Source organism: Hyalella azteca, unplaced genomic scaffold (assembly GCF_000764305.2).
Source record: "Hyalella azteca isolate HAZT.00-mixed unplaced genomic scaffold, Hazt_2.0.2 contig6587, whole genome shotgun sequence".
Classification (NCBI taxonomy): domain Eukaryota; kingdom Metazoa; phylum Arthropoda; class Malacostraca; order Amphipoda; family Hyalellidae; genus Hyalella; species Hyalella azteca.
Window position 1 is genome coordinate 440099 of NW_025936745.1, and position 7230 is coordinate 447328.

Genomic DNA, 7230 nt, shown 5'->3' on the forward strand with positions numbered 1-7230 from the left:
ACATTCCAAAATTCATGCAGATCCGTTAAGTATTGAAGGAATTATGAGTGGCCCAGTTGCTTAAAAAATACGTTTATTGGTTTTAATTAAAAAATCAAATTACTGACTCATGAATACGGGACTTATAAATGACTTACTAAGCGATTTGGGAAGTTATAACATGAAATTTCAAATAATGTTATATTAATGTATTATATCTTAAAAGATTTTATTGTAATAACTATTTCTTCCATAAGCTATAATATTTCCCTACCATAGATACTAAATCGATGTGCCGAAACGAATTGATGAACTATATATATTCTAGTTCAACCATGACAAAACGAGTCTACAGTCAGGTTAAACTCAACTTCATATTCTGCGCAAGTAAACTTGGAGTAAAAAAAGTCATTCTAATTATGTACATTTCGAGTGTCTGATATACATAATAATTCAAATGAGCAATCATTTATCAGGTGAAAAATGTACCGGCCTGCACAGTTGGTCCGAATTTTGGCGCGAGTTTTAGTCGATATTATTAACCTTCGATTTTATTACACTTTCATTAACGTTTTTAAGTATAACTTCGTAAAAATCTAAATAAATCCTGAACTAATTAATAATATTTTAATTGGCAATGCTTATAAATTAGCAAAATTTCAATCTCAATTCTCCGTGTAAAGCGTTGTTAAAATTTTTATGTGCATATCGTTTTCACATAGAGCGCTCAATGTTAATCTTTTAGAGATCGAGTTGGGCCTCCCGTTAATTAATAGTTGGGCCTCCCGTTAAACCAGTACGGGACCGTAACCACAATACGAGCTCGGCCGGACCGTCAAAGCTGCTGTCGAAGGGTGTCACCCGAGGTAGCGCAGCCGCGCGCTAGGGGGCGAGCAGGTCTAACGTTCTTCTTCTGAAGATGAATAATAAAGGAAGCGGGAACGAGTTGGCCATTTGGAAGTAAGATTGTCATTTAAAGAAAAAATCTTGAGTAAACACTCGCCACAATTGTAAAATTGCGCACGCTGAGCTAACCATATAGTGCATTAAGCAGTCACTTTCATTCGGCAGGAGCGGATCACTTTCCGTGTGCCTACAACCAGCGAAGCGGACGCTATACTTGTACTCTCCACTTTTGAGAGGCTGCTGTATAATTACGTATAGGGGGCTTTGAGGTCAAAGTTTCCACTCGAGCCATTTTTCCCAGAAGCTCACCCTTTAGAATCTTTTGAAAATTGGCACAGACACGTACGCATGCATATTTTGTGTACCAAACCTTCTTGTCGGATTTCCGAAAATTCCACACCTTCCCCCCCAAAAAAATCCCACCAAAAAAGGGAAATTTGGTCAAAAAATGACCTAAAATGAAGTTGCGGAAACGATCACGTCTCAAAACGTTGCAAACTCAGAGCAATAGGCTTGATTTCAAACAAAAGATAAAGGATTGGAGTGTGTTTGGGATTTCGAAGTTTGGGATTGGAGTTTCGTTTGGGATTTTTGTCGGGTCTAAACTTCATCCCCAAATTGGGGGTCAAAGTTGACCCTGAAAAAATTGTTTTCGGCCATTTTTCGGTGGTTTTTCAATTTTCACGGCCAAACCGTACCGATTTTTTGAAATTCTGACGCCATATTCTCTACGCGTCTCAACGAGATACACAAATTATGTTATACATGTACAGATTTCCGAAAAAATGAAAACTCACAAAGTTGTGAGCGAAACTTTGTTCATGTTTCTACCAACTTTTTTACTTTTTTCTTCACAACTATACGGAAAAATTTTTCTAGATTTTTCAACAACTCTAATCATCAAGCACAAGTCTTTGCCTTTAATTTGGACCCTGCTTCATGATCTTAGCTTCTATAGAACTTGAGATATGATTTTTCAAATTGGACAAGAATTGACCGAATTTTCGTCGGAATCGCGTAACTTCGAGAGCTCCCCTGAACGTTTTCAACTTCTTTACTCATAAGATTATTGTGCGAGCTGCGTATTTCTTGGAAGCTTTCTGAAAGTTTCAATCAACAGAGGATAAAACTGAGCTAATTAGTGTGTATATCACTTATTTTCGAACTATTATTTCTTTAAGAAACTTGATGAATAAAATTAGACCAAAAATTTGATTTTTTTTTTCACTTTTTGAGCGAATATTTGATCATCTTAATTTTAACTTATAAACATCATTCATATATGGTTACCTGCTTCAGCTCTTTAGAATTATTAATGCAAAAGAAAAAAACTCAAATGTTCTGTAGAAAACGGTTTTCGTGAAACATTCATATTGCTCCGTGTCCGAATGAGCCCGATCCGTAACTGTGATTTTCAGCTCTTTCGAAGTCCTTTAACTCGGTAACGATCAGGATTGAAGAAAATTGACACGAATAACAATGAAAAGAAAACAAAAGTTCCCTTTTAATGGCCCCGGGTGTTGAGCTCGGGGCCCTGACGTTCCCTCGATATCTGCCGTCAAACAAGACTTCAACTAGAATTTCGATTAAGGGGAGCGTCTACCCCAAAAATTATCTCGGCTATTTACAAACGGACCACTCTGAAACTTGGTACACATATGTAAAATGGAAAAAAACTCACATTTTGTTCCTGTTAATTTTTCGAAAAAAATGAAAGAAAACGTGAAATTCATAGAAAACGGTCAAAAAAGGGAGTACATTTGAAATCTATCTCCTCCTAGGATTTTCAAGCTACGACATCAAGACACATATCATTCGATGCGTAAAATCTTTATCTATAAAACGACCTAGCCGTTTTTAACACGTTTTTAACACGTTTTTCTTAGCTTAGCTTCGCGTTTGTTTGTTTGTTTGTTTGTTTGTTTGTTGTTAACATTGACAACGAAAATTAGCCCGGCCACTTCCTGTCTCTTATACACATCTAGATGTGTATAAGAGACAGCTATAGATATNATTAGTTCCTATCTAATTACTTAAAGCCCCCCCCAACCCGCCCCCCTTTCATGAAATGTCGTGAAATCATAAATCAACGTAGGGAGATGGCAGTGGTACCGTTGGATAGGGCAGAATGTCAGCTTTAAAATTAGTATGAAAACCGAGAAAGTAAAAATTTTCAATTTTAGGGTAGACGCTCCCCTTAAGCAGTTATTACGACGTACGATGATGGCCACCGGCGTGCAGGAGCTCGCAGCGCTCGTGAGTGGGACTAGTAAGTTGAGAAACTGGTAGCTTAAGAAGTCTTGAAGCTGTGTTTCTTGCAACCATCGACTAAGTATTCAAACTTTTTGCACTATTTGCTTTGATAGAGGAAAACTGACACATAGGTTATTGAAGTTTGGAGTATTTAGGCCGGAGTTCGCATTTTCAATACGTTCAGTGAGTGTTGGAAATGCGAACTCCGGCCCCAATTATGCACGGTATGGAAATGGATCAGGTAGGAAATTAAACATGTCGTAAAATATACGTCATTTTCTGAGGTTAGGTTCAAGCCATCAACAAGTTCATATGGCGACCATGACAAAGGGTGGTTAGGTTAGGTAAGGCAAGGTTAGTTCAGGCTAGCTTAGGTTAGGTTAGGATAAGTTAAGTTAGGTTAAGTTAGGTTAGGTTAGATTGGGTTGGGTTAGGACAGGTTAGGATACGACAGGTTAGGTTAGGACATATCAGGCTGTGTTCAGTTTGGTTAGGGTTTTTTGGCTAGATAAAACTAATGCAAGACTGTTTTATACACTAATGACACATACACGAAAAGGCCACAATTGGGGGATTGCTGTGTGTAGTAGGAATTGTGTGGCAAAAAGAAGAGAGAAAAAGAAAAAAAGTAAAAAAAATGTATAGCGGCTGATCTGGTTAAGTTGGGTATACTGGTTGGTACGTGCGTATACCTAGTAATAACGCGTATAAACAATCAATTGTTAAGCGGATACATGTGCAACAGATAATAATAATAATAGCGGTTTCAGCGTTCATTAGACCGAAGGCCTGTCGCCGATTCTTAACATCGCAGAACATCCACTGCTTGTTGTGAGTCTCGAACTCGCAACTCGCTGCTTCAAATTTTGCTTTTGCTTAACCGCCCGTCCTCCTCGCCGATTCTGACCATTAACTGGCGCTCAGAGCTGGGATCGAACCCGCGCCTCTGTGCTCCGATCCTGATACTCTGAATTGTAACCACTGGGCCACCCTACCCTGAACCCTGATATCTCCTGTTAGCGCCACAATGGAAGGTTGCAATATCTTATCCGAGGTAATATCGTCCTCTCATGCTTCTGATAAGTAAGCTATGGAGCGGTTGACATGCAACCAAAGTCATACAACTAGTTGCAATTAGACCTTCGTGTTAATAAGTTAAGTATAAGTAAGTACCTTAATACTGAAATTGAAGTTAATCTCCCACTTAGGAAATTTATAGTAAGCCGATAAATATTCATCTTCACCGCTAGGGTCACTTAGCAGATTTTTTTACGTAATTAAGGAACGGTGGATAATTTCTGTATGACGGAAATTTTTGGACGAAAACGCGTGTGTTTGACGTCACAATGTTTTGGGTAGTCATCAGCTGTGCACGCATGAGTAGTTATGCTATGTGACGCTGTTACGCGACAGCGTGTTTAAAAAAATTAATAAAAATAAATACCTACAGATAATTTTTAGCTTGAGACGCGATTTTGGTTAAATTATATATACATGTCAATTAAGAATAATTCATTAATGCCACGCGACTGCTTGTAGCTCGATTTGGTTGAGCTTAACTAATAATATAAGCACCTACTGTCTGTGACAACTCTGAAGATTAGTTGTTCATGGTAAATATTTGATAATGAGTCTACAACGGCCATAGATCGAATGCATATCGCAATAAACTTCAATCTAATCTAATGACGATTGAAAATGAAATGCAAAATTAAAAGCAGTCAAGCACAGTGTATAATTCGTTACAAACATCCATACGTCGCAATAGCTTTCGTTACCGAAAAATGCCGTATATACTTGAAGGCTATGTACATACATATATTGTAAATACCATCAAATTGACTTCAGCTCAGTAATAGCACTTGAGCATAAACTATTATTTTTTTCTTGCATGTGGACTATGCTTCACGCTGAATAATTATTTTTCCGGACAATATATCAGTTGAAAATATTGTTCCTCCATTGCAAGGTCAACTCTACGCAGTGATGCCAGAAGAGGAATTTGCATGCGGTCTGAAGTACCAGACGACGGCGTACATCGTCTCCGGCGTGCAAATGGTCCGTATTTTTGGGCAGAATGAAAAATTTCATGCAATAAGATATTTCGGTGGTTGAATGCCATGAATTGAATGAATTTTTTCGAGAAGCAGAGTAAGGTGATATTTCCCTCGTGTGTCATACTATATAACTTAATGTTTGATGTTGTAACGTATTAATTGTTTGAAAACTGATATTTCTTAAGCCTCATTTCTTGTATCCCGCAAAAAGTAGAGGTGAAATGTTTACAAGAAAAAATTATTATTAATGGCAGCCACACACACCTACAGGGCTTTAGTCTCGCCCTCATCATCACTGGCAGCTTTAATTTCGGCTACGAAATCTGCAGTGAAGCGTTCGCAGGTTTCGACCCAGATTGCTACGATGGTGAGTGCGTGTTGAATGTTTCTCGTGAGACTTCACGAGTTTCTGTTTTTAAAGCTGTAAGATCCAGTTTAAGTGTGAGGATGTGATCGTCCTGTAATTTCTTCGTGAACTACAAATTTTCGTTTTCAACGCGTTCTCGTTGGTGATATACCCTCGAAAGCTATTCTAAAGTTTGGGATTATTTGAATCTGGTGACTGTATTTGAATTGCAGACATGGGAAGTGCCGGAAATTCTAGGGAATAAATAAAGTAATTCGTGTCATATTAATAAGTTATGTATCTTTAAATAGTGACTAATTATTCCATTCCGAGATCTTTTGGAGTCAAATCAAACAGGAAATTATATTTGTTACGGAATTGTTATCCGAGATAGAGTAGATCCTGCATTGAATCCCATGTTTACGTATTATTAAGAATGCGTGACCTGTGCGGACAGTGTATGTACTGAGTTCGGCGGTAAGAGATTTTACGGATTTGAATGGCACATGCAGTTTTTACTTGATTCTGTGGACTTGCCGTTGACATCAGTGAGTTATCATTTTTGAAGAAGTGTACAATGGAATCTCGGTTTGAGAATCCACCCTGTTCTACGTCGTTGGTTACAAACGAAACAATTTTTCGTTAAAATAAATACCATCATGACACTCCAGCCTCAGAAACATCGGATTTTGTAATTTTTCATTTGTTATGACCGGTCTAAATTTTTCATCTTTTTCCTTTCCATCCCAGCACAGTAGCATCAGACTTAGTCGTGTCGTCTGCACTGCATGGGATAGACAAAAGCTTCAACGCCTTTTCTGATGTCGTCATTTCCAAATAGAATTCAGTAGTACCTTGCTTATGATAACATGTCTCAGCACTCCTGTCACTCCTGACTGCGTTGAGCCCTCATAAGCGCTAAATAGCTCGATGACAATAACACTCTTAAAACTCTCCTGAGTCTCCTCACTCTTTCTATAAGATTAGAGCTAAAGGAGGAACAATGTTCGGGTCGGTATGCATATAGGACAGCGTGATAAACTTGGGTACCGATGATTATAATAAATGGGTTCCACAAACAATTTTAATAAAGAACGGAATACTTGAACGACGGAACTTGCGAGTTCATACTAACCAGAATCAAGAATATTAAGTTGAATCAACCCGAGTACAAGATTAAACAGAGCACAGGAGCTGCGGATAGGTAGTGGCTAGCCGTGGCCTCCCTGGAAGAAATAAGGTGCTGATTTTCGCTACAATGAAGCCTGCCAGTAACCCAGCGCAGAACGGAGTATCGTCGCACGCTGCAACAGGATGTGCACCAAACCACACTACACTAGACCTATTCCTACGGTTCCTTTATTTTTCTTCTTCGCTCACAAAAATTAGAACATTCATTCTAAACATTGTAGGTACATCGTACAGGCGGCTTGGCGTTTGAAAACCGTGATACATTTTGCGAATCCATTATAACATTGTTTGCTTTACGAACCTATTCACTTGTGAACTAACAAGCTATAGAAGTAGGGTTCCACAAAAAAAAGTAATGTGGTAAATTAAAATAAATTATTGTTTTAATTGATCTGCATTGTGTTGCAGCTCATAGTTGATTAGGCTAATCTTTTACAGACAACGTGGTGGCTGCGGTGATGGTGGTGTGTGGCATCTTCTGCGCCATCGGTGCCTCGC